We start from the raw sequence: 26,752 nt of genomic DNA, 5'->3' as shown, positions 1-26,752 counted from the left end.
GTACAAGATGATTAGGGGGTTAGATAGGGTTGACAGTGAGAACCTTTTTCCACGTATGGAGTCAGCTATTACAAGGGGGCATAGCTTTAAATTAAGGGGGGGTAGATATAGGACTGATGTTAGGGGTAGGTTCTTCACTCAGCGAGTCGTAAGTTCATGGAATGCCCTGCCAGTAGCAGTAGTGGACTCTCCCTCTTTATGGGTATTTAAGCGGGCATTGGATAGGTATATGGAGGATAGTGGGTTAGTGTAGGTTAGGTGGGCTTTGATCGGCGCAACATCGAGGGCCGAAGGGCCTGTACTGCGCTGTAATGTTCTATGTTCTATGAGACTGGTACAGTTGAGAACAGAAGTGAGTCAAACATCAGGGCAGGCTGTGACAAGGCAGAATACAAGGCAGGACTGACAAATTAAACTGCATTTATTTCAATGCAAGAGACCTAACAGGGAAGTCAGATGAACTCAGGGCATGGTTAGGAACATGGGACTGGGATATCGTAGCAATTATAGAGATGTGGCTCAGGGATGGGCAGGACTGGCAGCTTAATGTTCCAGGATACAAATGCTACAGGAAGGATAGAAAGGGAGGCAAGAGAGGAGGGGGAGTGGCATTTTTGATAAGGGATAGCATTACAGCTGTACTGAGGGAGGATATTCCCGGAAATACATCCAGGGAGGTTATTTAGGTGGAACTGAGAAATAAGAAAGGGATGATCACGTTATTGGGATTGTATTATAGACCCCCTAATAGTCAGAGGGAAATTGAGAAACAATTTTGTAAGGAGATTTCAGTTATCTCTAAGAATAATCGGGTGGTTATGGTAGGGGATTTTAACTTTCCAAATATAGACTAGGACTGCCATAGTGTTAAGGGTTTAGATAGAGAGGAACTTGTTAAGTGTGTACAAGAAAATTTTCTGATTCAGTATGTGGATGTACCTACTAGAGAAGGTGCAAAACTTGACCTACTCTTGGGAAATAAGGCAGGACAGGTGACTGAAATGTCAGTGGGGGTGCACTTTGGGGCCAGCGACCGTAATTCTATTAATTTTAAAATAGTGATGGAAAAGGATAGACCAGATCTAAAAGTTGAAGTTCTAAATTGGAAATCATGTCTCACAAACTTGATTGAGTTTTTTGAAGAAGTAACAAAGAGGATTGATGAGGGCAGAGCAGTAGACATGATCTATATGGACTTCATTAATGCATTCGACAAGGTTCCCCATGGGAGACTGATTAGCAAGGTTAGATCTCATGGAATACAGGGAGAACTAGGCATTTGGATACAGAGCTGGCTCAAAGGTAGAAGGTGGTGGTGGAGGATTGTTTTTCAGACTGGAGGCCTGTGACCAGTGGAGTGCCATAAGGATCAGTGCTGGGCCCTCTACTTTTTGTCACTTACATAAACGATTTGGGTGCGAGCATAAGAGGTACAGTTAATAAGTTTGCAGATGACACTAAAATTGGAGGTGTAGTGGAGAGCAAAGAGGGTTACCTCAGATTACAACAGCATCTGGACCAGATGGGCCAATGGGCTGAGAAGTGGCAGATGGAGTTTAATTCAGATAAATGCGAGGTGCTGCATTTTGGGAAAGCAAATCTTAGCAGGACTTATGCACTTAATGGTAAGGTCCTAGGGAGTGTTGCTGAACAAAGAGACCTTGGAGTGCAGGTTCATAGCTCCTTGAAAGTGGAGTCACAGGTAGATAGGGTAGTGAAGAAGGTGTTTGGTATGCTTTCTTTTATTCATCAGAGTATTGAGTACAGGAGTTGGGAGGTCATGTTGCCACTGTACAGGACATTGGTTAGGCCACTGTTGGAATATTTCCTGCAATTCTGGTCTCCTTCCTATCAGAAAGATGTTGTGAAACTTGAAAGAGTTCAGAAAAGATTTACAAGGATGTTCCCAGGGTTGGAGGATTTGAGCTACAGGGAGAGGCTGAACAGGCTGGGGCTGTTTTCCCTGGATTGTCAGAGGCTGAGGGGTGACCTTATAGAGGTTTACAAAATTATGAGGGGCACGGATAGGATAAATCGACAAAGTTTTTTCCCTGGGGTCTGGGAGTCCAGAACTAGAGGGCATAGGTTTAGAGTGAGAGGGGAAAGATATAAAAGTGACCTAAGGGGCAATGTTTTCACGCAGAGGGTGGTACATGTATGGAATGAGTTGCCAGAGGAATTGGTGGGGGTTGGTACAATTGCAACATTTAAGAGGCATTTGGATGGGTATATGAATAGGAAGGGTTTGGAGGGATATGGGCCGGGTGCTGGCAGGTGGGAATAGATTGGGTTGGGATATCTGGTCGGCATGGACGGGTTGGACCGAAGGGTCTGTTTCCATGCTGTATATGTCTATGACTCTATTGGAGGAAGGCCACTTTTGACAGTATTAGGCAAGAACTTTCAAAAGCCTGACTGGGCACAGATGTTCGCAGGTAAAGGGACAGCTAAAAAATGGGAAGCCTTCAGAAATGAGATAATGAGAGACCAGAGAAAGTATATTCCTGTCAGGGTGAAAGGAAAGGCTGGTAGGTATAGAGAATGCTGGATGATTAAAGAAATTGAGGGTTTGGTTAAGAGATAGAAGGAAGCATATGTCAGGTATCGACAGGATAGATCGCGTGAATCCTTAGAAGAGTATAAAGGCAGTAGGAGTATACTTAAGAGGGAATTCAGGAAGTCAAAAAGGGGATATGAGATAGCTTTGGCAAATAGAATTAAGGAGAATCCAAAGGAGAGAATAGGGCCCCTCAAAGATCAGCAAGGTGGCCTTTGTGTGGAGCCACAGAAAATGGGGGAGATCCTTAATGAGTATTTTGCATCAGTATTTACTGTGGAAAAGGATATGGAAGATATAGACTGTCGGGAAATAGATGGTGACATCTTGAAAAATAACCAAAATACAGAGGAGGAAGTGCTGGATGTCTTGAAACGCATAAAAGCAGATAAATCCCCAGGACCTGATCAGATGTACCCTAGAATTCTGTGGGAAGCTAGAGAAGTGATTGCTGGGCCTCTTGCTGAGATATTTGCATCATCAATAGTCCTAGGTGAGGTGCCAGAAGACTGGAGGTTGGCTAACGTGGTGCCACTGTTTAAGAAGAGTGGTAAAGACAAGCCAGGGAACTATAGAGCGGGAGCCTGACCTCAGTGGTGGGCAAGTTGTTGGAGGGAATCCTGAGGGACAGGATGTACATGTATTTGGAAAGGCAAGGACTGATTCGGGATAGTCAACATGGCTTTATGCATTGGAAATCATGTCTCACTAACTTGAGTGAGTTTTTTGAAGAAGTAACAAAGAAGATTGATGAGGGCAGAGCAGTAGATGTGATCTATTTGGACTTCAGTAAGGCATTCGACAAGGTTCCCCATGGGAGACTGATTAGCAAGGTTAGATCTCATGGAATACAGGGAGAACTAACCATTTGGATACAGAACTTTGGATTAGGCATTTGGATACGGAGGGTTGTTTTTCAGACTGGAGGCCTGTGACCAATGGAGTGCCACAAGGATTGATGCTGGGTCCACTACTTTTCTTCATTTATATAAATGATTTGGATGTGAGCATAAGAGGTATAGATAGTAAGTTTGCTGATGACATCAAAATTGGAGGTGTAGTGGAGAGCAAAGAAGGTTACCTCAGATTACAACAGGATCTTGACCAGATGGGCCAATGGACTGAGGAGTGGCTGATGGAATTTAAGTTAGATAGATGTCAGTTGCTGTACTTTGGGAAAGCAAATCTTAGCAGGACTTATACACTTAATGGTAAGGTCCTAGGGAGTGTTGCTGAACAAAGAGTCCTTGGAGTGCAGCTTCATAGTTCCTTGAAAGTGGAGTCGCAGGTAGGTAGGATAGAGAAGAAGGTGTTTGGTATGCTTTCTTTTATTGGTCAGAGTATTGACTACAGGAGTTGAGAGGTCATGTTGTGGCTGTACAGTACATTGGTTAGGCCACTGTTGGAATATCTCCTGCAATTCTGGTTTCCTTCCTATTGGAAATACAATATGAAACTTGAAAGTGTTCAGAAAAGAGTTATAAGGATGTTGCCAGGGTTAGAGGATTTGAGCTACAGGGAGAGGTCGAATAGACTAGGGCTGTTTTCCCTGGAGTATTGGAGGCTGAGGGGTGACCTTATAGAGGTTTACAAAATCATGAGGGGCATGGATAGGGTAAATAAGCAAAGTCTATACCCTGAGGTGGGGGAGTCCAGAACTAGAGGGCATAGGTTTATGGTGAGACAGTAAAGATATAAAAGGGACCTAAGGGGCATCTTTTTCACTCAGAGAGCAGTATGTGTATGGAATGAGCTGCCAGAGGAAGTGGTGGAGGCTGGTACAATTGTAACATTTAAAAGGCATCTGGATGGGTGTATGAATAGGAAGGGTTTGGAGGGGTATGGGCCAGCTGCTGGCAGGTGGGACTAGATTGGGTTGGGATATCTGGTCAGTATGGACAAGTTGAACCAAAAGGCCTGTTTCTGTGCTGTATTATGTTTGATCAATGATGCGTCGGGGGACAGTGAGTGAGACATTGCATTCAAGTCTCGAACATGGGCTCGCAGTGAATTTGGATGAATGCACTCCTCCATCTTTCGGCTATGAGAGTGCTATAAACAAAGAACTTGACCAACCTCATGCAAGTTCTTACATTGCCAAGAGGCATGGACCATAAAACTGGCACAAATTGGCAGTCTTACACAGGAAGACCATGGAAAGCAATAATTGTATATGTAACAATCAGAATAGAGCTATAACTAACTTTACAGTCACATAATCACTCCTGCCCTCCCAACCTTATCATAAGAGTTCCCTTTTGTGCTTTTCACCCCTCCTTCCTGCCTCTGTATTCTTATAAAAACTAACTCCATTTCTAACCTTTTCCAATTCTGAAGAAAGGCTTTTGAACTGAAGCATTAATTCTGTTTCTCTCTCCAGCCAGACCTGCTGAGTTTCTCCAGTATTCTCATATTTGGCTGTTGTGGAAAGCAATGCACTGAAAAGAAGATATGAAGAAGTTACGTTTAGACAGCCCCTCTCACCATCTCACAATATCACTAAGTGCATAAGCAATTCAGTGTTTTTTTTTATGAGGTGCATTCATTATTTTAATGTAAGGAATTTGTGCACAGCAACAACCTCTCACAGACAGCAATACGGGGTGGAATTCTGTACCATTCCAAGAAGCAGGCTGGCAGTTCAGGCAGGAAGTAAAATTGAAGGCAATTGCGATACCATGCCTACTGCCTACCTGCCTCCCTGGCATGTAGGCCAATTAATGCCTTTATGTGGCCAATTAGTCACTACTTAATGACTCTGCCTACCTACTACTATGCCATGTAGCCAATCGAGACCAGACCACTCTCTTTCTGGTACTATTGCCTGGACCACAAAGCTGACACATATTGGCAGTCTTAATGAAGACCATGGGAAGGAATAAGTAACAATCATAACAATACCCACATATTGCCCCAAACTCAGCCTACCCATCCATTCCAATATTGGTCCCTGGCAGACTGAAGTCTAGGTGAGAGTGAGGACTGCAGATGCTGGAGATCAGAGTCTAGATTAGAGTGGTGCTGGAAAAGGCAGGTCAGGCAGCATCCGAGGAGCAGGAAAATCGACGTTTCAGGCAAAAGCCCTTCATCAGAAATGTCAATTTCCCTGCTCCTCAGATGCTACCTTACCTACTGTGCTTTTCCAGCACCACTCTAATCTCGACTGAAGTCTAGGTCTGAGGCGTTCGAGTCAGGTGACCCTCACTTATGCAGGAAATCTAGGAGTGATCTTTGCAAAGCCATCAGGGATGCTAAGAAACAATATCAGATTAAACAGGAGTCCCAAATTAACCACATGAACATGCACTGACTGCAGCAAGGCTTACACCATATAACGGGCTACAAACAAAGTTGAGTAGAATCACTGACAACAATGCCTCCTTCCCCTGTGCAATCTTTGCTCAATTTGAACAGAAGGTCAGTGAAATGATGTCAGCTGCTCTGACAGCCTCGGGTACACCCACAGCCACAGTCACCGTCGTAGACGTCAGATCGGCCTTCTTGAGAGCGAATCCATGGAAAGCGACTGCCCTGGATGGAGTCCCCAGCCATACACTCAGATCCTGCATGTGCAGACCCCTTTAACCCTTCCTTACCTAAATGGGAGGTTCCCACTTGCTTCAGGAAGACCACCATTATCCCAGTGCCCAAGAAAAATCAGGCAGCATACCTTAATGACAACCATCATTGTGAAGTGCTTTGAGAGGTTAGTAGTGGCAACAGCCTCCTGCAGTGATCTGCTGCAATCTGCCTAGCGTTACAATAGAGCTACGGCAGATACGATTTCTCCAGCCTGACACCCAGCCCTGCAACATCTGTATAACAAGGACACTTACTTCAGACTCTTATTTATTGACTTTAGCTTTCTATTCAAAACCATAATTCCATCCAAACCCATCTCCAAACCCCAATTCCTAGGACCCTGTTTCCCACTCTGCAAATGGATCCTCTACTCCCTGACCCATTCACTGAAATCAATAAGAATAGGTGACAACACCTCCACCACAATAATCCTCCACACTGGTAACCCACCAGGCTGCATACTCAGCCCCTTACTATACTCCTTTTAAGCTCATAACTGTGTGATCAAATTCAGCTCCAATTCCATCTACAAATTTGCTGATGGTATCATTGCTGTGGTTTGGATCTCAAACAACAACAAACCAGAAGGAAATAGACAGCTTAGTGGCATAGTGTAAAAAACAAGAATCTCTCCCTCAATGTTATCGACTTCAGGAAGCGGAGTGCAGGATATGTCCCTGTCTGTATCAATGGTGCTGAGGTGTATGTGGTCGAGAGCTTCAAATTCCAAGGAGTAAACATCATCAACAATCTATCTTGGTTCATTCACGTCAACATTACAGTCAGGAAAGCACACCAATATACCTATATCCCCAGAAGACTCTTACCAATTTTTACAAATGCACCATAGAAAGCATCCTATCCAGATAGATCACAGCTTAGTATGGCAACTGCTCTGCCCAAGACCACAAGAAATTACAGAGAATTGTGAACACAGCCCAATCCATCACGAAAACCAGCCTCCCTTCTGTTGACTCCATCTACACTTTCTGTTGTCTCTGGAAAGCAGCTAACATAACCAAACATCTCTCCCATCCTGCTAGACTTTCTTCCACCCTCTTCTATTAGGCAGATGATACCAACATGTAGACGTACCAACAGATTCAAGAACAACTTTTTTCCCACTGTTATTAGACTCTTGAATAGATCTCTCTTATATTAGAGTTGATCTTTCTCTGCACCTTCTCTCAGCTGTAATACTATATTCTGCATCCTGTTCTATTATCCTGATGTACTTATGTAAAGCATGATTTTTATGGTTAGCACGCAAAACAATACTTTTCATTGTGTCAATACCACATGTGATACATGTGACAATAATTCAAACAAATCAAATTAAATCAAGAGCAGTTGGCATCACCTGCAAGATGCACTGCAGAAGTTCATTATTTGGATAGCACCTTCTAGGCGCACAATCAATTCCATCTAGAAGGACAACGTCAGCAGGTACATGGGAACACCACCACCTGCATGTTCCCCTCTGAACCACTCACCATCCTGACTTAGAAATGGATAGCTGTCCCTTCAGTGTTGCTCTGTCAAAATCCTGAAATTCTCTCCCCAACAGCTTTGTGGGGCTACTGCTGTTGGTAAGTTACCATAAACTACGTTTCAGCTACTTATTAAGAAATCTTACAGACCAATCAAGTATTGAAACAATTATTTAAACTTTATGGCTTGGAGCAACCAAAATAAGACCCCTCCAGTCAGCACGATAAACCTTCAAACCCAACTTGGCTATTACCCATTTAATGGTGGAATTTAGCTCTGATTCAAACCCAGCAGTGTCTGTCCCTGGCTGTCCAGGCAGGGTTTGATCCTTGTGCAGTGTTGTTCTACGAAGTTCTGTTGCTGAAGAATGCTGAAATTAAATTCTTGCAGTATTTTCTGTCTTTCAAGTTTATTGATTATTGATGATCATTTAGATTCTTTCATCCAAAATATTGACTACTCCTCTGGAGCTAGCAAGTCTGCAACTTGCTTTCTTGTCAGAAGTAACCTCCCTGTTCCTTGTTGGATTTGTTAAATGTCAAATGACACCAAGTCATAGTACAAGCTTTCGGAGCGCTGCTTCATCAGGTAGCTAGCTGATGAAGGAGCAGTGCCCCGAAAGCTTGTATTTTCAAATAAACCTGTTGGACTATAATCTGGTGTCACATGATTTTTAACTTTGTCCACCCCAGTCCAACACTGACACCTCCACATTCTCGTTATATATAGCACTGACTGTCTGAAGACTCAACTTTCCTGCAGCTAACTCCTTAAATTCCTCTGCAGGCAATCATTTGTTCTTGTGCATAAAGCAGCCATTTATTAAGCAGGTGTTTAAACAATTTTTTTATGTAGCTTCTCCCAGGCATGGCTAATTACTTTCAATTCCTGTATAACAGTTTATCCTTCTCCCTGAACAGTTTATTCCAGACAGAGTTGTTGCTGATTCTTTTAATCCATGAACAGTTATTAAAGTTCTGAAGTTTACAATATCAGCCAATTTTGGAGTACTGTGTTCAATTTTGGATGCCCTGCTTTAGGAAAGATGTTATTAAATTAAGACGATGCAGAAAAGATTTACAAGGAAGTTACTAGGATTTATGTTATAAGGAGAGGCTAGATAGATGGAAACATTTCTCACTGAAGTGTAGGAGATTGAGATTGAGAGTTGATCTTATAGAGGTTATAAAATCAGGAGGGGCATAGACAAAATAAAAGTCTTTTCCCGAGGATAGGGGAGTTCAAAACTAGAGGGCAGATATGTGAACACCAGAATGCCAGCCAAATTGGATGAAGATTTAAAATCATTATTTCAACCACAGATCCATCAAGATTTTGGACAGAATCTGAGTGAATCAGTAGGTGACTTAATCAATTATCTTTACACGTTAACAATGCGATGTGAATCCAGAGATTTGAAAAAAGAATTATTCAGAGATTGTATTGTTGTAGGCATTGTTCCTATCAAAATGATTACAGTTTCTAGAAGTCCTTCTGCTTGAGAATCCCTTGGGGCTGGTGAGGCAAGGAAGAGTTTCAAAGTGGAACAGATCAATCCTCAGAGGGGTAGGGAAACCTTGGATTGCCCCTTCACGAACACCCCTGCAACCCATGTGTGATGGCATCACCCAAATTCAAAGGTGCAGAACTTTTCTGTTTTGAAGTTGCCCATTCTGTCAGATTATTTTATGCCATTTGCTAAGCCAGCTAAAAGTTTTCTCACCCAACCCTCAACCTCCATTCAGCTCACCAGCACAAATCAGAAATTGGGGTCAGCTCACTGATTTGACTTGATTTGATTTGATGTGATTTGATTTATTGTTGTCACATGTACCTGGGTACTGTGAAAAGTTTTGTTTTTCTTGCAGCACTGGCAGATCATACCATACAAAGAACAGACGGTGACAGAGCAGAATGAGGAAAAAAAAGTCACGGGCTGCAAAGAAGGTGCACAAAAAACAAAATCAACATTAGATTAGGATGTGAGAGGTTTATCCAGCTGTTTAATAACAGCAGGGAAGAAGCTGTTCTTGAATCTGTTGGTACTACTTCTTATGCTAGAACCTCAGCACCTCTAAGTGATCCATTTTGGTCTCCAGGGATCAACTTATTTTGTAGATTATTCTGGAGTTCTTCCATTTCCAACATCTCTTCCATCTAGTCTGATGTCAGAACTTCTGAAAGTAAATACTTGATTGTTTTTCTAGGCTCTTCACTGCTATGACCTTAGCTATAAACACGATGTAAAGTTTGGAATGGAAATTATTCATTCTACGCTGAACTGCTCTCTGGGCAATTAGATTAGATTAGATTCCCTACAGTGTGGAAACAGGCCCTTCGGCCCAACCAGTTCACACCGACCCTCCGAAGAGTAACCCACCCAGACCCATTTCCCTACCACTAATGCACCTAACAACTATGGCCAATTCACCTGACCTGCACATCTTTGGACTGTGGGAGGAAACCAGAGCACCTGGAGGAAACCCAGGCAGACACGGGGAGAATGTGTAAACTCCACACAGACAGAGGCTGGAACCAAAGCTGGGACCCTAGCGCTGTGAGGCAACAGTGCTAACCACTGAGCCACCGTGCCACAATAAATGCTGTCTAGCTAGCAACGCCCTCATCCTGTAAATGAATAGAGAACAAGAAATAATTCCCATGAGAACAACCGGTCAGTTATATAAAATGTGTACTTTAAGAAATAAAACTATGTGTGTTAACAGATCAAAATGGTGTGTGTTAAAAATGCCAGTGATTGCACAGGAATGAAAGTGAGATCCAAAGTGTGATGATGAATATCAATTCAGATATAGACACAGTTCTAAAGAATTATTTTCCTGGAGAGAATAGGGCACCACAGAATTACATGGAGTGATTGAAATAATAGCATAGATATAGTTAAGGCAAAGCCAGCTAAACACATGAAGGAGAATGAAATCAAATATGCTGAGGTAGGGAGGAGGAGGTTGTGTGAAGCATTAATATTGGCATGAACCAGTTGGGCTGAATGGCCTGTTGCTGTGCTGTTCTGTGCAATCTATGTATGTACCATATGCACAGGGAGTCTTGGGGTGGGGGGAGGGGTGGCAGGGACGTTGGCCAGCTATGCACAGGGATTTAGATCAGCTGATCCTGACTTCATGCTGAGCTACTAAGGCTATTTCTGACTGGTATTCTCCAGTGTCAAGTTCTACGCAGTCCTTACATGGTCAGTCAGGCCTGGAGTGCAGGTAAGGTTGGCTGTTCAGGACTGAGAGGCTTTGAAGTGGAAAATGGACTCCAAATGGGAGAAATGTTACCTGTTTTTCAGACGTCCTGTGTAGAATGAGACTCCAGTGGTGCATCTGTAAGTGATTCCACTATTACCGATTGTGTGCAGGGAGAAATTTGTGAGAAACTATTACAACATGTGTGGACTGTAACAGCCAAAGGAACAGTTACTTCAAAAGTGAGCGTTAAGTGTGGTTTTAATTATAGATTGGGGGATGATATCTGATCCTTAGCAAATGTACAATGTAACAGTCATTAGGAAAGAGCAGTAAACTTTGGTCAAACCAAATATTGTAATCGCTCCATGTCCTCTATCATAATTGTGTTTTCTTTAAAAGAAAATGTCGAACAACTTTTGAAGTGCTCCTGATTAAGGGTGTGTGAGGTCTGGAAATGTACTATCCACCCTGCCTCAGTGGATGTCACTCCTTCCCTGAGTCAGATAAGTTGTGATTTTAAACCCCATTGCTGAAAATATGTTGCTGGAAAAGCGCAGCAGGTCAGGCAGAATATAAGGAGCAGGAGAATCGACGTTTCGGGCATGAGCCCTTCTACAGGAAAGAGGAAGGTGTGCCAAGTAGGCTAAGATAAAAGGTAGGGAGGAGGGACTTGGGGGAAGGGTGTTGGAAATGCGATAGGTGGAAGGAGGTAAAGGTGAGGGTGATAGGTCGGAGTGGGGGTGGGGGCAGAGAGGTCAGGAAAAAGATTGCAAGTTAGGAAGGTGGTGCTTGGAACTGAGACAAGGTGGGGGGAGGGGAAATGAGGAAACTGGACAAATCTGAGTTCATCCCTTGTGGTTGGAGGGTTCCTAGGCGGAAGATGAGGCGCTCTTCCTCCAGCCGGCATGTTGCTATGGTCTGGTGATGGAGGAGTCCAAGGACCTGCATATCCTTGGTGGAGTGGGAGGGGGAGTTGAAGTGTTGAGCCATGGGGTGGTTGGGTTGGTTGGTCCGGGTGTCCCAGAGATGTTCTCTGAAACGTTCCGCAAGTAGGTAGCCTGTCTCCCCAGTATTCAGGAGGCCACATTTTAAACCCCATTCCAAAGATCTGAATGTAGAATCAAGACTGAAATTACCATTGACAGTGCGGTGTTATTAAGGATGCTAAATTTCAGCTGAAACCTAAAAAGGTGGTCTAACACTCTCTTAGCTCAATATTTAATCCTCAACCATGGAATCAGTGATGGTTATAGTTCATAAGGAGACTGTTAAGCTCCTCAAATCTGTCCTGTCTCTTTGCATTCAGAAACATTCATCTCGTGTCACTCAACAGCCATTCCCCATCTCCCTGCAACTGTTTCCTTTCTCCTTTCCATGTTAATGATCCATGGAAAATGGTTGCTTTTAGAATTGGAGGAGAGTAGACAGTGATATTCCCCAAGGACCACTAAGAAGGAGATAGAGAAATGACATGAGTTCTGGAAAACTGTAAGATTTCAAAATTTGCCATGATATCAACAGAGACAAATGGTTAGGATGCTGAATTGAGACTATGGGGAAGTGTGGTGCAATGCTCATCTCATGGACAAGTAATCTGGGACCACAGGCAAGTGTCCTGGGATGTAGGTTCAATACTCTCAAAGCAGATAATGAAATTTAAGTCCAATAAAAGCCTAGAATTAAACATTGGCCTAATGGCTACCATTGGCATTACTGTTTATCACAAAAACTCAGCTGGTTCACTAATATCCATGCAGGAAGAAAATCTGCCATCCTTGCCAGTTTTGGCCTACATGTGACTTCAGACCCACAGCAATGTGGTTAACTCTTAACTGCCTTCTGGAAGGGCAAATTAGGGGTAAACAATAAATTCTGATTTTACTGTGATACTCAAAACCCATAACTGACTGAAAAAAAGCATGGAAGAGAAAGTGAGGACTGCAGATGCTAGAGATCAGAGCTGAAAATGTGTTGCTGGAAAAGCACAGCAGGCCAGGCAGCATCCAAGGAGCAGGAGAATCGACGTTTCGGGCATGAGCCCTTCTTCAGGAAAAGCATGAACAGGCTAGAAAAATGGCAAATGGAAATTAATGCAGAGGAGTGTATTAACTTGAGTTTAGAAAAAAAGAGGAAACATCTCATCGAAACCTATAAAATGCGAACAGGGTCAGAGAGGTTAAATGCAGAAAGGGTGGTTGTGACGTCCACAGCCAGGCATCACAACCTAAAGATATGGGGTAGGCCATTTAGAACTGAGATTAGAAAACATTTCTTCACTCTGAAGGTGGGGAGCCTGTGGAATTCTCTGTTACTGAGGTCAAAATGTTGAATGTTTTCAAAAATGAGTTAGATGTAGTTATAGAGTCATAGAGTCATAGAGATGTACAGCATGTAAACAAACCCTTTGGTCCAACCCGTCCTTGCCGACCAGATATCCCAACCCAATCTAGGCCCACCTGCCAGCACCCGGCCCATATCCCTCTAAACCCTTCCTATTCATATACCCATCCAAATACCTCTTAAATGTTGCAATTGTACCAGCCTCCACCACATCCTCTGGCAGCTCATTCCATACACGTACCACCCTCTGCGTGAAAAAGTTGCTTCTTAGGTCTCTTTTATATCTTTCCCCTCTCACCCTAAACCTATGCCCTCTAGTTCTGGACTTCCTGACCCCAGGGAAAAGACTTTGTCTATTTATCCTATCCATGCCCCTCATAATTTTGTAAATCTCTATAAGGTTACCCCTCAGCCTCCGACACTCCAGGGAAACAGCCCTAGCCTGTTCAGCCTCTCCCTGTAGCTCAGATCCTCCAACCCTGGCAAATTCCTTGTAAATCCTTTCTGAACCCTTTCAAGTTTCACAACATCTTTCCGATAGGAAGGAGACCAGAATTGCAATATTCCAACAGTGGTCTAACCAATGTCCTGTACAGCCGCATCATGACCTCCCAACTCCTGTACTCAATACTCTGACCAATAAAGGAAAGCATACCTAACGCCTTCTTCACTATCCTATTTACCTGGAACTCGTTCTTAGGGCTGAAGGGATCAAAGGGTATGGGAAAAAGAAGGGGCAGATGGATGATCAACCATAATCATAATGAATGGCTCAAAGGCCCAACTCCTGCTCCTATTTTCTATGTTTCTATGTGATGCACGTTGCCAAAAAGGAAAGGTCAATTCCAACATCCTGGTATGAATATTGGAACATGCAACAAATGATCCATTTCAGGTGTGGTGAAATGGTACAGCATACCTATGGACATGGCCAACTCTATCACAAGTGTCGTGTGTGCACCTACAGGTGTCCTCTTTGGCTGTTGTTTTCAGCATTGGAATGGGTAACCAAGCTGCTGTAACCACTGACCATGCTGCTGGTGGTACATCCCAGTTACCAGGAGGTGTCGCTATTTTCTTCTAACCTCAGCGAGTGACTCCCAGGTTTTGTAATGTCACATATATGTGATCAGGCCTTCATCTCAGATCATCTGTTCGGTTGGTTGGAGTGGAGATTATCAATGATTTAAAATGGAAATTAGAAGTGCACTTGAGGGAAATCAATTTGCAGGGCTCCAGAAATAGATTGGATGAATGAATCTGACTGGTTTGCTTTACACTGAGCTGGCATGGACTCAATAACAAAATAGGAATTAGGAGCAGGAATAAGCCATTTCACCTCTCAAGCCTGCCCCGACATTCAACATGATCATGTGTGAACTGTCCCAAGCCTTGACATTTCTTTCATACAAGCTCAGTGCAGCCATTAACTTCCAAAACACTGTCTTCCTCCCCTTTAAATCCTTTCAGTGATCTAGTCTCCAAAGCTCTCTGGGGTCTAGCCAGAACATTCCAAACCTTCCTTACACTCAGAGGAGAAATTCCTTGGCACCCCAGTTTTAAATGGCGTCCCTTATTCTGTAACTATGCCTCCTGGTTCGAAACTCCCCCATCAGTAATAGCATCTTCTCAACATCTATCCTGTGAATCTTGGAAGGTGCAACATTTTATTTTTGTTTACTTTTGCATTCTTCATTTCAATTCAATTTAATTGATTGTGCGGTCTTCTTATACGCAGTGTGACTCTACAATTGCACTTCAGTTTATAATGTAATGGGTGCCATTCAGCCAATGAGTTTGCAATATAGAGCGATATCAACAGCCCATTCTGGCTCAGGTTACCATGAAGGACTCTCCTTCTCAATCTTTCCCTTTGCCTGAGTTATGGTGACCCTGAGATTAAACCACCAGCAGCCATCTCTATAAAATCAGAGAGTTGACCTTGCCTACTACAGCTATGGCAACATTACGTTTACCTTTATGTTAATGGATGGCAATTGGTTTGGATCATTCCAACGTTGACTTTTTCCAAATACAAGTTCATTCCTTCTTTGCTAGTGTAACCATCCATCTTTTAATGCAATTCCGTAGTAAATCAACTCAGGTTTGTGAGTTCGAGCCTGTCTTAGCTATGTTTATACGGAGACAGGGGTGCGACACAAGGTACCTAGTTCCTGTCTTCATGGCTTACCACAGTGTTATGGTCCATAAATAATATTCATATCCCTATTAATTGTTCATATTTCAAAACACAAAATGCCAACACTTTGGTTTAGAGTTTGTTTACCTAAAACAAAACAGCCCTTTCTAAATCTCTAAACCCAGGAATTTTAAATGGAACAAATGAGCTGCCTAGGAGTTTGTGTGGGAATAGGGCTATATTGCCTCAGCTTTGTCGACAGAATATAGCCCATTAGCTAACAATGGACGATAGTAAGTATTTCTTCTAAGAGGTAGAGTCAGCGGGGTCACAGTTCAAGAGGTCAGTGCTGTGTTGCACATGAGGAGAGTTTTACAGGCGTGAAATAGGATTGAAAGTTCATCAGTGTCAAGTGGCACTTTGATGTTGAAAAGGATGAACAGTAGAGATGGCATTCTGGAAGAAATATCTTTGTTTCAGTCGAAACTACGGATTTTGGAATCTCTGTAAAAGATAGTTAGTACACACACCAAAAATATTTATTTTGATGAACTAATTGTGTTACCCCTTCAGGACCAAGCAAGTGTTGTACCTTATAATGTCAATATAGCTGTGGCAGGAACTTAGTCTTTAGCTTATAAAACCCTCACCCACCTTTAATCCTCTGTTGATATATTGTGAGGCACTCTTTACTCCTGTAAAGCTCTCTTCACACTAATCACAGCATCAATCTCATGAACTGTGACCTCATTGACCCCATCTATCAGTATAAATACTTATCATTCTTCATCAAAGTAGAGCTTCAGGAATTTGCTAGTGTGACAATGTGACCTCTGATATTTCCAAATGCCTTTCCTAACGAAAGGAAGGTGATTTGTTAATTGGGAAAAAGTTCTCTAAAAATGTTCTCTTGCAGTGGAGCTTGACACTTAATGCAGAAGTGAGGTAGTGTACATGAGTACTGAACAAAAAGAAGCCGAAGTTTATTCAGGCATTCAATATGATTATGGCTGATCTTCTGCCTCATTTCTGCTTTATCTGCCCATTCTCCAAAGCCCTTGAATCTCTGAAATCAAGATTCGTCTCTGTCAGCATTAAGTCTACTCAATAATCTGCAACCTTCTTAAGTAGATCATTTCAAAGATTCACAACTAACTGAGGAAAGAAATTTCTCCACATCCCAGTCCCAAATGATCAATCTCTCAAATAAAAACAAAAAGAACTGTGGATGCTGTAAATCAGAAACAAAAACCGAAATTGCTGGAAAAGCTCAGCAAGTTTGGCAGCATTTGTAGAAAGAAATCAGAGTTAATGTTGCTGGTTTCTGTTTTTGTTTCTGATCAATCTCATAGGCTTAAGCTGTGCTCCAAGTTTTCAGAGCCAGTGGAAACATCTTACTGTCTACCTTGCTGACCCCATCAGAATCCTCTGTTTCAATGAGCTTCAATGTTCAATCAAAATTCAATCTTCTAAATCCCAGAAATGTTCAGCCCAGTTTATTTAATCTCTCGATGTAGTACAATTCATCTGAGGAATCAATCTGGTAAACCTCTGCTGTCACACCTTCGAGGTGCTCCACGTCTTTCCATTGATGTAGAGACCAAAACTGCAATTAGTGCTCTTGTATATTTAATATATCTGACAGCAACAGAGTTGTACAAAATTACAATCATTTAAAAGTATCACTGCAATCACAAAATATCTGAAATCATGCTTATCCTGGCTCAACTTCTGTGATGTCTGTCACTTTACCCTGAGTCCACACCTAGACTGAACCAATCAAGCATAGTAAGCAAAGATTAGTTACGAGACTCAAATAGTCAAATTCAGGTAAATTGAACTATTGTCCACCTGTGTTCTCATCAAAGCCCTGTAAAATTCAACCAGATTTCCTTATTCTGTGCTCTACTCTGAGTAAACATGCAATTTGCCTTCTTAATTGCTTTCTGTATGTACCAGTTAACTTTTAGTGTTGCTTGTATGAAAGTGATCAAATCACTTTGAACATTAACATTTAGAGGTTTAATATCTTTTAATAATATTCTGCTTTTCTGTTCTTACTAGCAAGGTGAGGAAGCACACACTTCCCAACATTATATCCCTTCTGCCACTTTGTTGTCTACTTAAACCTTCTTCGACTGTCAGCTCCAAGGCAGGTTCAATCTATAACACTATGATCTCCACCATGGGTGGGGCAAAGAGACAGGTCCTGAACCCACACTATCCCAAACACAGACTGAATTCATGCTCTTGGCACTAATTTGATGTATACTAGCCATGCAGCAACTAAGCAACCCTAAAGGTCTCAAATTGTTGTGGCAACATGCACTTTCTCATGAATGGCATAGTCCGCAGAAACATAGATAATAGGAGCAGGAGTTGTCTATTTGGCCCTTCAAGCCTGCACCACCATTCAATATGACCATGGCTGATCATGCAATTTCAGTGTTCCACTCACCCTTTGTCTCCAAACCCCTTTGATCCCATTAGCTGCAAGGGCCAGGTCCAGCTCCCTCTTGAATGAGGAGAAAGTGAGGACTGCAGATGCTGGAGATCAGAGCAGAAAAATGTGTTGCTGGAAAAGCGCAGCAGGTCAGGCAGCATCCAAGGAGCAGGAGAATCGACATTTCTGGCATAAAGCCCTTCTTCAGGAAAGATTCCTGAAGAAGGGCTTATGCCCGAAACGTCGATTCTCCTGCTCCTTGGATGCTGCCTGACCTGCTGCGCTTTTCCAGCAACACATTTTTCAGCTCCCTCTTGATTGTATCTAATGAATTGTCCCAACAACTTTCTGTGGTTAAGAATTCCACAGATTTACAACTCTCTAAGTCAAGAAATTCTTCCTCATCTCAGTCCTGAATGGCTTGCCCCTTATTCTTAAGACTGCGACCCCTAGTTCTGGACTTCTCACCATCGGAAACATTCTTCCTGCATCTAGCCTGTACAGCCCTATCAGAATTCTTTATATTTCCATAAGATACCCCTCATTCTCCTAAATCCCAGTGAGTACAAGCCCAGTCAATCCAGTCTTTCCTCATATATCAGTCCTGCCATCCTGGAATCACTCTGGTGAACCTGCACTGGACTCCCTAAATAGCAAGAATGTCCTTCCTCAGACTAGGAGACCAAAACTGCACACCATACTGAAGATGTGGCCTCACCAAGGCCCTGTATAACTGCAGCAAGACCAGTAAGTTCAGAGACATGAGCAGTGATAATGGAGACTCCAATGTCTTTCCATTACATTACTGAACAGAAATATCTTGCACTCTGTCCATGTCTCATTAATGTATTTCGAAAGAATCTCCAAATTGTTAATCAACTTGTTTGGAGCATTATGAACACACTGTTCTTGGATTTGAACCCAAAGCTTCGAGTTTAGAGGCAGGGTCACTCCAAGATCTTCTTGCTTATTTATAAATGTGTTTATAATTTTGTGTAGTCACTTTGTGTTCCTTCACAGCTTTCACTTCCATCAAGATTCATATCATAAGCAAGCTTGGATACATTACTGTCCTTCCCTTTTTCTATCTAATTAAAATAGTTCAGGTTACAGCATTCACTAAGTTACAACTGGCTAACTTCAAAATGCCCTAGTTATCTATAGGGTCTGCTTCTCATACTCCATGAGCCCTTATCTTGTGTATTAACCTTCTGTGTGGCACATTATCAAATACCTTTTGGAAATCGAAGTATTAGTCACTCATTTTATTTAGTTACATCCTCAAGTATTCCAATAGATGTGTCAAACACAGTCTCCTTTTTGTAAACCAGGTTGACTACATGATCATATCTTGACTTTCCAGGCATTAAAGGTTTCTTAGTATTAGATTCTAGCACTTCCAAGGTGACTGATGTCAGGTCAACTGGTCTGGGGTTCCCTGTTTTCTTACTCCTTCCCTCCTTGAACAGCAATGCTACACTTGCTAACTCCCAATTTGCATAGGAGTGTTCTGGAATCTAGGAAATCTTTGGAATTATATTCCCTGTCACTGGGTCAAAATCCTGGAACTCTCTCCCTAAAGGCATTGTGGATCCACCTACAACACATGGACTGCAGCAGTTCAAGAAGGCAGCTCACCATCACCTTCTTAAGGGAACTAGGGACTGACAATAAATGCTGGCTCCGCCACCCATGCTGTAACCCTGTCTGGAATTAGACTAGATTACTTACAGTATGGAAACAGGCCCTTCAGCCCAACAAGTCCACACTGACCCTCCAAAGTGCAACCCACCCAGACCCATTCTGCTGCATTTACCCCTTCACCTAACACAATGGGCAATTTAGCATGGCCAATTCACCTAACCTGCACATCTTTGGACTGTGGGAGGAAACTGGAGCACCCGGAGGAAACCCACGCAGACACAGGGAGAATGTGCATACTCCACACAGACAGTTGCCCGAGGTGGGAATTGAATCCGGGTCTCTGGCGCTGTGAGGCAGCAGTGCTAACCACTGTGCCACCGTGCCGCCCATATGCATGTCTAATAATCACTAATACAGATAAGGTGAATGGTAGGTGTCGTTTCCCGAGGAAGGATGATTTCAAGACTAGGGGGCATGTTTTTAAGGTGAGAGGAGAAAGATTTAAATAAGACATACGGGGCAATTTTTTTGTTCATGAGTGGAATGAACTTGCAGAGAAAGTGGTGGATGGAGGTACAGTTACAATGTTTAAAAGGCATTTGAATAAGTACATGAATCATGAATGTTTGGAGGGATATGGGCCATTTGCAAGCAGGTGGGCCTAGTTTAGTTTGGGATTATGGTCAGCATGGACCAAAAGGTCTGTTTCCGTGCTGTATGAGCCTGACTCTGTGACACTGCTTTCTAAAAATTGTCCTTCACAGCGTGAGCTATTTTCAGATATTTTGATACTGTTAAATCTTCCACAAATGCACATTTTATAATTTCAGTTTAAGCTGCCCTTATCTTCTTATAGGGTGAAAGAATTAATGCTGCAGGGCAATGTTCCATTTTTGTTTTATTTCTGAAGACTGATCATACTGGACTTGAAACATCAACTTTGTTTCACTCTCCACAGGTGCTGCCAGACCTGCTGAGTTTCTCCAGCATTCTCTGTGTGTGTCTGCAGAGATTTGTTGCCCGCCTGTATTTCATGGGGTGTCAGATGGGAAAGCATTTGACAGCGTTTCGTGGCAGCAATGATCAGGCAGTATGATGATGCCCAACACTGGGACCATGGCTGTATATAACAATAGACTTTACTTGTGAAAGTGGGAGTGTTGGCAGCATTTTTAAAATTCATTGTTTGACCTTTCTGAGCATTCAGTTTAAAAAAAGGGGAGCAGGGACCCTTTAAATCTATAACTGTGACCAATATCCTGTTCGGGTATCACCCCTTGAACACATGATATCTCAAGTTGATTTCCCAACTAGGCACCATGCCCTACACCCCACCCTTCCCCTTGCAATTCCAGTTGGTCGCCTTCCAACTATGTAGCCATTTGACACTTGATTCGGTGATCTGAGACCGTGGGATGGGGGTGGGGGGGGGAATGAGTCAACTACTCACTTTCCATTTCATCTCCCTCACCCTGCCAGAAAACATCAAATCCAACCCATCATCTGTCTTCGCAACATATGTTCTGTTTTCACATTCTGACCAGGCACGCTGTCCACCCTGCTGTGAGCCTATTCCACTGCAAGTCCACTTTCTTTTCTTCCATCTCTCCTTTGCTCCCCCCCCCTCTCCCCGTCCTGAAGGTCCTGCATTTTCATAGAGCCTAGCTCCCCTGGGCATCCTCTGCCACCCATTACAAAGTGCTGCCACTCATTTGTGAGTTAGGCAGGGAGCGTACGTTGTGAAGGGTATCATAGCCAAGCCTGAAGCAGTTGGTATATGGTATCCATCAGCTCTTTTCACACATAGGAATGGTGAACACTTGCTGGAGCTGGGTCCTTCACTGGCAGCATTGTTGGGGTGGGGGAAGGCTGATTTATTTTAGTTCATTCACAGGATGTGGGTGGTTAGGCCAGCATCCATAATTACCCAAAGGGCAGTTAAGAGTCAACCACGCTGCTGTGGGTCTAGAATCACATATAGGCCAACCTCGTTAAGGATGGAAGTTTCCTTCCTGAAAGGACATTAGTGAGCCAAATTACTTGGGCGGCACAGTGGCACAGTGGTTAGCACTGCTGCCTCACAGCGCCAGAAACCCGGGTTCAATTCCCGCCTCAGGCGACTGTCTGTGTGGAGTTTGCACGTTCTCCCTGTGTCTGCGTGGGTTTCCTCCGGGTGCTCTGGTTTCCTCCCACAGTCCAAAGATGTGCAGGTCAGGTGAATTGGCCATGCTAAATTGCCCGTAGTGTTAGGTTAGGGGTATGGGTGGGTTGTGCTTCAGCGGGTCAGTGTGGACTTGTTGGGCTGAAGGGCCTGTTTCCACACTGTAAGTAATCTAATCTACTTTTCCAAAAATTGGCAATGGTTTCATGGTCATCATTTGTCTTCCAATTCCAGACATTTGTTGAATTAAAACTCCACCATTTGTCATGGCAGGATTTGAACCTGGGTCCCCAGGACATTATCTGGGTCTCTAGATTTGACTGTGTAGCAACAGTACCACTTGGCCTCAATCCCCGCTGTGAGGCTGAGGTTTGGAAGTTCAAGCCCTTCATTGCACTATTAGATTTTTGTGCCTAATTCTTAAACACAACAGAAAAGAGTCAGTGGAACCCTCAGAGAGGTTGTATCTCAACTGAGATTTGTGGTCAGCTCATCCTATAGGAGTATGGGTTAGACTCTAAGAGTATTTACCCATTTGACAGGAACACAGTGAATGGGAGACAGTTTAGTTTTGCTCTCTATGTAGCCCCTCATGTTTTAAATATCCACACTCAAGGAACTCTCACCAGAAGGAGTCCATTCAGCCCATATTAACTAGACTTGATTTATAAATGAGTATTACAATGTAATGCCACTCTGTACAATAATGAAAGTTGTCAATTCTGGTTGGATGCATTCCTGCAGCATCTATCCACATGATCTTCAGGCTCCAAACGTCTAGCACAGTCAAATATCCTTTTCTCCACACTTTCAATATTTACTTTTGATAATAAAACAACAAAAAGAAATGTTCAATTTTTAGGTTTGCTATAACTTTCCGCACAGCTTGTTCCCAATGGTGTCTGGCATTGTAATGTTTGATTCCTGGAATATTAATGACCGTAATGTGCTACCTTATTAAAGCAGCTGGTGCTAGGAAATGTGATCATGAGACATGGTCCTGCATATTCCCTGATCCAGTTTTGTTACCTGCCAACTGTACTGTCTTTATTGTGATTGGGTGCAAATAGAGGGGCCTCCAGTCAGTGCCTCACTGGCTGGTAGGAAATCTGCAGCAAGTTTGAAAAAGAACATAGCAGAGATGTATTAAGAAATTAATTAACTCACAAGTTCGTATACATTAATAAAGAACCTAAGTAAAGATGGCTGGGCAGGTGCTGTGCTGTAGCTGTATGAGGTGGGAGCTGGCTGATCCCACTGTGAACGGCAGTGACCACATCTGCAGCAAGTGTTGGTTGCTGGAAGAACTCCGGATCAGAATTGATGATCTGGAATCTGAGCGACAAACACCATGGCAGATCCAGGAGGGGGAGAGTCACCCGGACGCTTTGTTTCAGAAGGCGGTCACACCTGATAGATTAAGTGTTTCAAATTCAATCAATGATCAGTGTGACTGTAAGTGAGGCAGTTAGGGGGATCCTGATTTCAGGAACAGAAATTTCTTAACCTAATCCGGCAGGTATGAGATGCTTGTTCCCTGTGTGGTTGAGGAAAAGGGCTGCACAGAGGATCAGCCAGCAGACCATGGCACCATGGCGCAAAAGGCCATTCAAGAGTAGGGAGCAAAAAGACAAGTGGTAGTTGTAGGGGATTCTATAATTAGGGGAACAGATAGTAATCCTTTGTAAGCAGGATTCAGAGTCCCACATGGTGTGTTGCGTGTCCGGTGCCAGGACTGGCTTAAAAAGATAGTGGAGCAGAGGGGGAGGATCCAGTTGTTGTGGTCCACATTGGGACAAACAACATAGGCAAGGCTAGGAAGGAGGACCTGTTTGGGCACTATCAAGTACTCGGAACAAAATTAAGGAACAGGTCCTCAAGGGTCATGATCTCCAGATTACTATCTGAGCCACGTGCAAATTGATTCAAGGGTAAGAAGTTTTGGGAAGTAAACATGTGGATAAGGGAAAGAGGGATTCCATTTCATGGGACAATGGCATCAGTTTTGGAACAGGAGGGATCTGTACTGAAGGAACCGTCTCCAACTGAACAGATCTGCATCTAGTGTTCTAGCAAAAAGGATAAATAGGGTGTTCTCTAGGACTTTAGACTAGTGAGTCAGAGGGAAGGGAAGGGAAGAATGACAGGATGGTAAATAAAAAGGAAAGCAGCAGGTTAGCATGTGTACAGGGGAGTTTAACTACATGGCAGACTATAAAAGAAGTAAAAAGGAAGGATAACTCGGAGATATTATTAGAGATATTGGAAATCATAAAGATGGTACAAGAACTAACATAAGGGCACTTTACCTGAATACCCATAGCATTCATAACAAGGTAGATAAGTTAACGACACAAATCATCACAAATGAATATGATTTAGTAGCCATTATGTAGCCATGGTTACAGGATGGTCATGACTGGGAATTGAATATCCAGGGGTGTCAGACTATTCAGAAGGACAGAAAGGAAGTTGGTGTAGCTCTGATATTTATGAACGACATCAGGGCTGTAATGAGAAATGATACAGGTGCTATGGAGAATAAAATTGAATCCATTTGCGTGAAAATTAGAAATTCTAAGAAGGAAAAGTCACTGATGGGTGTAGTCTATAGGCGGAACGTTTCAGGGAACACCTCTGGGACACCCACACCAACCAACCCAACCGCCCCGTGGCTGAACACTTTAACTACCCCTCCCACTCCGCCAAGGACATGCAGGTCCTTGGCCTCCTCCATCGCCAAACCCTGACCACACGACACCTGGAGGAAGAGCGCCTCATCTTCCGGCTAGGAACCCTCCAACCACACGGGATGAATATAGACTTCTCCAGCTTCCTCATTTCCCCTCCCCCCACCTTATCTCAGTCCCAACCCCCGGATTCAGCACCACCCTCTTGACCTGCAATCTTCTTCCCAACCTCTCCGGCCTATCACCCTCACCCTCACCCTCACCTCCTTCCACCTATCGTATTCCCAGCGCCCCTCCCCCAAATTCCCTCCCCCCTACCTTTTATCTCAGCCCGCTTGGCATACCAGCCTCATTCTTAAAGAAGGGCTTATGCCCGAAATGTTGATTCTCCTGCTCCTCAGATGCTGCCTGGCCTGCTGTGTTTTTCCAGCACCACATTTTTCAACTCTGGTCTCCAGCATCTGCAGTCCTCACTTTCTCATAGTAGTCTATAGGCCTCCAAATAACAATATCACATTGGGACAGGCAACAAACAAAGAAATAACTAATGCCTTTAAAAATGGTATGGCAATTATCATGGGATTTTAATCAACATGTCAATTGGTCGAACCAGGTCTGTCAGAGTAGCCTTGAGGAGCAGTTCATTGAATGTATCTGCGATAGTTTTCTTGAACAGTACGTGATGGAATCGACAAGGGAGCAAGCTGTCCTAGATCTGACCCTAGTAATGAGATAGGAATAATTAATGATGTCATAGTTAGGGATGCTTTTGGAAGGCGCAAACACAGTATGGTTGGGTTTAGAATACCGATGGAAAGTGCAAAGATAAAATCCAATGCCAGGGTTCTGCGCTTAAACAAAGGAGACTATAATAGAGTCATAGAGATGTACAGCATGGAAACAGACCCTTCGGTCCAACCCGTCCTTGCCGACCAGATATCCCAACCCAATCTAGTCTCACCTGCCAGCACCTGGCCCATATCCCACCAAACCCTTCCTATTCATATACCCATCCAAATGCCGCTTAAATGTTGCAATTGTACCAGCCTCCACCACATCCTCTGGCAGCTCATTCCATACACGTACCACCCTCTGCGTGAAAAAGTTGCCCCTTAGGTCTCTTTTATATCTTTCCCCTCTCACCCTAAACCTATGCCTCTAGTTCTGGATTCCCCAACCCCAGGGAAAAGACTTTGCCTATTTATCCTATCCATGCCCCTCATAATTTTGTAAACCTCTATAAGACCACCCCTCAGCCTCCGAAGCTCCAGGGAAAACAGCCCCAGCCTGTTCAGCCTCTCCCTGTAGCTCAGATCCTCCAACCTTGGCAACATCCTTGTAAATCTTTTCTGAACCCTTTCAAGTTTCACATCTTTCCCATACGAAGGAGACCAGAATTGCACGCAATATTCCAACAGTGGCCTAACCAATGTCCTGTACAGCGGCAACATGACCTCCCAACTCCTGTACTCAATACTCTGACCGATAAAGGAAAGCATACCAAACGCCTTCTTCACTATCCTATCTACCTGCGACTCCACTTTCAAGGAGCTATGAACCTGCACTCCAAGGTCTCTTTGTTCAGCAACACTCCCTAGGACCTTACCATTAAGTGTATAAGTCCTGCTAAGATTTGCTTTCCCAAAATGCAGCACCTCGCATTTATCTGAATTAAACTCCATCTGCCACTTCTCAGCCCATTGGCCCATCTGGTCAAGATCCTGTTGTAATCTGAAGTAACCCTCTTCGCTGTCCACTACACCTCCAATTTTGGTGTTGGATGAGGGAGGAGTTGGCTAAAGTAGACTGAAAGCAAATACTTTATGGTGAGACTGCTGAACAGTGGATGACTTTCAAAGCAATGTTTCAAAGTGTTCAGCAAAAGTATATACCAGTGAAATGGGCAGACTGTAGGAAAATGGGTAATCTGCCATGGGTATCTAAGGAAATAAGGGAGGCTATCAAATTAAAACAGAAGGCATACAAAATAGTAAAGACCAGTGGGAAACTAGAAGACTGGGAAAACTTTAAAGATCAACAGAAAGGCACAAAAAGAGCTTAAAGAAAAGTAAGATAGATTATGAGAAAAACATAGCTGGGAATATAAAGAGAGTAAACGTTTTTATAAATATATAAACAAAAGTGGTTAAAGTAAACATTGGTCCTTTAGAGGATGAAGAGAGGGATTTCGTAGTGGGAGATGAGGAAATGGCCGAGGCATTGAATAGGTATTTTGCATCGGTCTTCACAGCGGAGGACACGAATAACATGCCAGTGATTGACAAGGAGGTGAAGGTAGGTGAGGACCTGGAAACAATCATTATCACGCAAGAAGTTGTGCTGGGCAAGCTAATGGAACGAAAGATAGACGAGTCTCCTGGCCCTGATGGAATGCAGGCCAGGGTGCTAAAAGAGATGGCGGAAGAAATAGCAAATGTGTGGCAATTTTTCAAAATTCACCAGACTCTGAGGCAGTTCCAGCAAATTGCAAA

At 43.3% G+C, this 26,752-nt stretch overlaps 1 protein-coding gene and 1 long non-coding RNA gene across 11 annotated transcripts in view; one reads left to right on the top strand and one right to left on the bottom strand.

Annotated features, from left to right (window-relative positions):
* The window catches only part of LOC140465899 (uncharacterized), a 73,737-nt gene that overhangs the window by 2,176 nt on the left and 44,809 nt on the right, over positions 1 to 26,752 (bottom strand). Inside the window, exon 3 of the long non-coding RNA XR_011955181.1 lies at positions 4,878 to 4,995. This is a non-coding gene — a long non-coding RNA (uncharacterized lncRNA). The remainder of the gene's footprint in view (positions 1 to 4,877; positions 4,996 to 26,752) is intronic.
* The window catches only part of LOC140465897 (supervillin-like), a 242,531-nt gene continuing 226,627 nt past the window's right edge, over positions 10,849 to 26,752 (top strand). For 9 of the 10 annotated variants that reach the window (XM_072561814.1, XM_072561812.1, XM_072561811.1 and 6 more), the window contains exon 1: positions 10,864 to 10,979. The gene's annotated coding sequence lies outside the window, so the exon portion shown is untranslated. Of the gene's footprint in view, positions 10,980 to 26,752 lie in introns of all 10 variants that reach the window. The other variant, XM_072561805.1, reaches the window with a different exon arrangement.

Source organism: Chiloscyllium punctatum, chromosome 42 (assembly GCF_047496795.1).
Source record: "Chiloscyllium punctatum isolate Juve2018m chromosome 42, sChiPun1.3, whole genome shotgun sequence".
Taxonomy (NCBI): domain Eukaryota; kingdom Metazoa; phylum Chordata; class Chondrichthyes; order Orectolobiformes; family Hemiscylliidae; genus Chiloscyllium; species Chiloscyllium punctatum.
This window is presented reverse-complemented; position numbering and strand designations above follow the sequence as displayed.